The sequence below is a fragment of the Melopsittacus undulatus genome, chromosome 18 (assembly GCF_012275295.1).
Source record: "Melopsittacus undulatus isolate bMelUnd1 chromosome 18, bMelUnd1.mat.Z, whole genome shotgun sequence".
In the NCBI taxonomy this organism is placed as follows: domain Eukaryota; kingdom Metazoa; phylum Chordata; class Aves; order Psittaciformes; family Psittaculidae; genus Melopsittacus; species Melopsittacus undulatus.
Genome location: NC_047544.1, coordinates 2,944,200 through 2,950,456, shown reverse-complemented (window position 1 = coordinate 2,950,456; position 6,257 = coordinate 2,944,200). Strand labels below are relative to the sequence as shown.

Below are 6,257 nucleotides of genomic sequence, written 5' to 3'. Positions count from 1 at the left end.
TTGTTAAAATTAGTTTCAGTCCACCATATTGATTTAATTCCATTGCTTGAAAGTGCTAATTAATAATGATAATAAAAGTGTCTGGGCTGATTATTATCAGGAGGCAGGTTGGGAAGGGGATGAGGGGCACAGCGGCTTGTGCATCACTCGCTCCATCTAAAACTGGCCTTTGGAAAGCCGGTGGGGAGTGGAAAGCAAACAAGGCAGGAAATGAGGGCAAGGGAGGGGGGATAAGGGGTCTGGGTCTGTAACTCTGCAGGGTGGTTTAACAGAGTGACAGTGACTTTGCAGCACTGCAGGAACCAACAGCATGAGGCTGGGCTCTCCCTGATCCATAGGGATGCTCCCAGCACCTCTACCTTGGGGTCACAAGCCCTGGGGAGCTCAGGGGACCACCAGGTATTTTATATCCCCATCTGAACCATCCCCATAGGCTGGGAATTGTTTCAGGGCTGCATTGGCAAGGCAGCACCCATCAGTCCCATGCTGGGTGGGCACCCATTAGGCTCCTGTTAGATCCCTTTGTGTGTCCTGAAGTGTTCTGCACAGGGATTCATCCCTGGCCCAAACCTCAGTGTCTGGGAGCAGCTCTCATGAAGGAACTTGCCGAGGATGCACTGCAGAACGATGCTCCTCCTCTCCTTCAGATACCTGCTCTCCAGCCACTGCAGCCTCTTTCCTGGGGAAATTAATTAGTGTAATTAATATATTTATGCAATCATCCCAAGTGCTGATTACAGACAACTGCAGAGCAAACTCCTAACAGTGACAGCATCTCCTCCTCGGGCTCAGCACTGCAACTGCTCTGCATTTGTTCAGCTCCTTTGGTACCACTCTCCAGCACCACCCTCATTGCCTCCCAGGCCTCAGCAGCCCAACAGTCATCCCTTATCCTGGTGTCTTCCCACTGGCAGTAACTAAGCTGGTACCCGCTGTGCAGTGTGGGGTAGGAGCAAAGGGAAAGCAGGCAGGGGAAGGGCCCTTCTCTCCCCCTCCTCTTCCCTTCTTTCTCTCATTTCTTTCCCTTTTCCTTTTAAAAACTCTCTGTGTCTTTCTCATCCATCATTTTCTCATTCCCTCTCTCCCATACACAGCGAGGCAGCTAATGGAGTCTGCAGTAATTCAGTCCTCGACAGGGCTGTAATTTCAATAAATAATTACAGGACTTCATCTCATCTCCCTCCTTCCTGAAGGAGATGGCACAAACTCATCGCTGGGATGTTCCTTAGAGGTGGGACTTCAGGGTGGGCTTGGGGACTGCAGGGAACAGACCCTGCTTTCCTTCTGGGGTCACTGACTATGTGCTCTGAATGTGGGGAATCACTGAATCATAGAATGGGTTGGGTTGGGAAGCACCTTAAGATCATCCAGTTCTAACCCCTGCCATGGGCATGAACACCTCACACTAGACCACGTCACCCAAGGTTCTGTTCAACCTGGCCTTGAACACTCCCAGGGATGGAGCATTCACATCATGTAACCAACCCAACAACACCAACCACGGCAAAGACAAACCCAAGGCAAATGATTCCCCCTGGATGCTGCAGGCAGTGAGACCATCGATAGCCATTTCTAGTGCCTTTGGTCGTGGCTGAAAACAAAGTGAAGGTCCCTGAGTTCTCCTATAAATGGTAATGATAACACAATTATCATGCAAAACAAAAATTAAGTTTAATGGTGCAGAGCCAGGGTGTACTGTGGAGGTAATTCATATTAATTATGTTTGGATTAAAAGCTTATTTCTTTTGTTAGCATCTGCAAGTAGGAACTTAGCACTAAAAAAAGCTGCATATAATTACTGCATCTTATGGAGGAGCAGTGTCGAACTTAATGGAGCATCCCCGTTCTCTCTGGGCACCCGACGAGTGGTAATATTTCACATTTTATGAAATACAGAAGAAATAAATTACAGGTTTAATGATAAGCACTACTTGGGCTCGTAATGCAGGGTGACTGGCTACTTAATGTGCTCAGACCTGCGGACCCAAGTGGTGTGGGGCTGAGGGCAGAGGGTGCCTCTACTGAGGGGTGTCCATGGGGACACTGCACCCCAGAACTCTGCCTCAGCCCCCACCTGAGCTTGTGGGATGGTTCTGCCTTTTGGGATGAGGTTGTGAGCTCATACAAGGGGCTGATGGATGCAGTGGTCAGGTCTGCAAACTGAAGTCGCACCCTGAGTGCCTCTGTGCTGCAGTCAATGCCACCCATTGCAGTGATCCCCTCATGCCACAATCAGTGCCACCCATTGCAGTGATCCCAAGTGCTGCAGTCAATGCCACCCACTGCAGTGATCCCCAGTGCTGCAGTCAATGCCACCCACTGCAGTGATCTCCAGTGCTACAGTCAATGCCACCCACTGCAGTGATCCCCAGTGCTGCAGTCAATGCCACCCGTCCCTCCTGGGGAGAGCTGCAGGCACAGCTGAGGGTTTGGTTTCAACCAGGGCTCTGTTTTCATTCTAAATACCCCTGGCTGGGTGCTGGCGCCGCACGGGCAGGCTGTGCTGACCTGCCTGCAGCAGGGGATGGGGTTAATCCCACTGTCATCACCACCCATAGTCCATTCACCCCCGAGACTCTCTGGGAGAGTCTCCCTGTTCCTTATTAGTCCAGAGCTTGCCATAAGCTGTGGGTGCCAGCTGCTATTTTAATACATTTGTGCTGATCCGTGTCTTCCTTTTAAGCACAAACCCATTTGGGACTGGTCTAGAAGCGCTTCAGGGGCTTCAGCTTTGATTTACAGAGGGGAAAGGGGCACTTTTGAATGCATTTTATTATTACATTATTATTATTAATAATACTATTACTATTACCATTACTGTAACTACCATTCTTATTTATTCCTATTAATGTTATTATTTAAACCAGAAAAGCCTCCAGCTCTGCCCCCAGGTTCCAGACTCACTGACACAGGCAGCCGGACCCTGGATACCACAGACCATGAAGGGGGTTGAAAGAGGCTCAGGGCTTGGGGTGTGCTTCAACCAAAGGCTCCAGCTGGTTCAGTTTCCCCCATTTTCCACACCACAGTTTGTCTTCAGGGGTTTAAGCTGCATTGACACCATCATTAGTATTATCTGGTTATTGATCTAAGAATTAAAAGTTCTATAGCTGGGCCTTAAGGTCTTGCTCTAACAGACCATAATGACCCAGAGCAGCTGCCCGCTCAGCAGCCTGGACTGCTCAGAGCAGGGCAGAACCATGAGGGATGTGACATGGTCTTTAGTTACCATCCAGGTGACTGAATGCTTCAGTCAATTCCTTCCAGTTGGAATCTGGCTGAGGAGGAAAGGAAGATGCACAGTAAATGGTCCCTGTACAGGCAGGAATTGGCTTTTAAATGATGGGAGCCTGGGATGTGGCAGCAGAGGGGAGAGCAGACTGACCTGTCTTAACAGCAATCATTCAACAGCACACCTGGAATGAAACTGGGTGATCCCATCCCGGACTGGGAAGCACATGGCCCAGGCCAAACAGCCTGTAGTTCCTATAGCTGGGGATGCAGCTATTATTGGCCATCGCTAAGGTGTCTGCTCACACACAACGTGCCAAGTGTCTTTGAGAGGCAGCAAGGAGTTACCCACACATGATCAGCCCCCCAGATCTTGCCTGTATTAGGACATCCTTAGTTTGGGAGAAAGCTGAGGTCTCTGACTCCTGGAATAGCAGCAGGACCCTGACTGCATCCTATGAGCTGGGCACCAGCAGGATGGGGTGGACCCAGAGGTGGCTGTACTTTAAGTTTAGGGATATTTCTATCTTTACATCTCCATATGTCAGCATTGCCATATATGACATGATTGATGCAACACGGACACTAGGGATTGCCCTGGGAAGGGCTCTCTCCCTCTTACACCTCCCTATTTTCACCTCCACTCATCGTCCCTGCGCACTGGATTGACTGCAGATACTTGTGGCTCCTGCTCTGTCTCACTGGAAGGAAATCATTTCACTTCATTACTACCCTGGTGCTCTAAAAGCTCATAGGAGCCTCCTGGGGTTCACTCTGTAAAGCTCCTACCTGGAAAGCAGGAATATAGTCCCAATTGGAGCCCTGTTTGGAGCCTTAGGGGGGACATGGGAGTGACAACATGCTCCAGGGGGGAGAACAAGAGCAGCCAGCAGGTGACTGCAGGATACATAACTCCAGCACTTGGGAGAAGAGCCTCTGTCCATCGACCAGAGAAATGATGGGGAGCAGTGGGCAAGGGCACCTGGAACCTGAGGGATCCCTGTGCCCATAAATCCTTATCCCCCCACCCTGCTGCAAGCAGGAAGCAGCGAATGGGCAACGCATACGTGTGCATGTACACACACAAACATCTCTATACACACACCCACGAAGCAGATTCCATAAATCAGCACTATTCCTGGCTTTCCTTCCCCCCCATCCCTTCTTTTGACACAATAAATCTTTTTCTTTCCCTTTTTGTTGTGAAACCAGTGGTGGGGATTGCATCATCTCCCTTTCCCTTCCTTCCCCACCCGCCCCTAGAACAGCACAGATTAAGATAAAGTGATAGTGCTGTGTCAAAGAGTGCTTTACTGCCTCACTTGGGATAGAAGAGGAGAGGTTAATTTATCATCACTGGGGAGAACTGACAGAAGAGAGATATACTACCGAAGGGGGATTTAGCACAGGGCCAAGAAACTTCACACTATTTTTACCATCTGTCACATGCTCTAATAAAGCAGGACAAAATATGAAGAAAGGAAAAATGAACTATCAAACACTGATGTAATGCAGCCCATAAATCTAATTTAATTACTTTGCATGGAGACAGGTCCTCGAGTCCGTGTGAATATACTGGATTTTCTTGGCAACTTAACAACTAAGTGTTTTAATAACATCACACTATAATTTATTCTGCTCGAAACACAAAACCTCTTTTGTGCAAGTTTTTTTCTCCTCCTCTTCCATTTTTTGTGTGTGAGAACTGTTAATTTTGCCTGCTAATGTCAAAACTGGCATAAATTCACATGTGAACTTGAAGCCTGACTGTGAAAACAGGCGGAGGTTAGCGAACGCCTTTTGATTGTTCCTTGCTGGCTGCCTGTACTTGTGCACACACACACGGGGCTGTGCAGGATGGAGGAGCCATTGGGCCTGGTGATGACCTGGGTGAAGCAGGTTTTAATCCTATGGTAAGGAAAGGGCAGGGAGAAGTGAGGGTTGGCCGAAACCACCCCAAAAGTAGAGGGATAAAAAGGAGCTTGTTCGGTAAGAGGTGAGGAGGAGGAAGGAGCTGCCCGGGTGAAGGCTCTGCAGGGGCAAGGACCCAGGGGGACCAGGAGCAAATCAAACCCAGTAGAATTATTATTCAATATGTGTTGCTGTGAATCCGGATGCAGTTACAGAAATTATTGCTAATAATGAAAGCTATATATCAAAGGTTATAAAATCCCTGTGTGCTGGGACACAATTTTTCTAGGCTTTGTTCTGAACCATTAAAGATGACATATTGAGTTTGTGTGCCTCTGTGTTTAGTAAGAGACATTTAAATCTGATTTTAACCTAAACTGGCAATTGTGACATTTGTCTCTGGTCTTTAAAGTAGGAGCTATGATGCCACAGAGCAGGGGGCCATGGGCTGCCCCCCCGCTCCATGCAAGCCTCCATGACCTCATGCAGCAGGGAAGGAGTGAGCAGGTAATTAATTTGTTAGATCATCAGTGATTCATGTAAAATAAAACCATCACTCTCTGCACAATTCCCCCTTGGGAGCAGGGAAAGAGGGAGGAAAAGGAAATGAGAGGCTGGCACTGAAAGCAGAGGGAGCATGGGATGGGTGTGCAAAGACCCTGCCCATGATCCGAGGATGCGGTGGGATGAGGTCCCATGTCCCATTGGGAAGCTGGTGGTGCCTCCAGCACCTCAGCATCCTTATGGAAGTGGGATTGTTCCCTTGGGGAGCTTCAGCCACTTGTAGAGGATCAGGAATGGAATCACTCCTGCCCCAGGGCTCTCTTTGCTGCCTCTGCAAAGTTTATTTAACACTAAAGCTCTGGGGGCTGCTCAGAGCCAGGGCTCAGGGTCTGGGGAAGGCAGAGCCCAGTGCATGTCCCCTGCTCGCTGCCCTTTTCCTCTCCCATCTCCCTCTGCATCAGCCTCTGGAGAAGAGGCAAAAGCCAAATCCAGGGTGTATTTCAGGGGTGATTTGAATTCCTTCTTCTCCCCCTCCTGCAAAAGGGCCATTTAAATGGAAGGAGGCAAAAGCAGGACGATGTCCCCAAGTGAGGACCCATCCTCGCAGCTCT

At 49.1% G+C, this 6,257-nt stretch overlaps 1 long non-coding RNA gene across 1 annotated transcript in view; it reads right to left on the bottom strand.

Annotated features, from left to right (window-relative positions):
• Positions 1-580: 580 nt before the first annotated feature.
• The window catches only part of LOC117437142 (uncharacterized), a 26,265-nt gene continuing 20,588 nt past the window's right edge, over positions 581-6,257 (bottom strand). Inside the window, exon 5 of the long non-coding RNA XR_004550373.1 lies at positions 581-679. This is a non-coding gene — a long non-coding RNA (uncharacterized lncRNA). The remainder of the gene's footprint in view (positions 680-6,257) is intronic.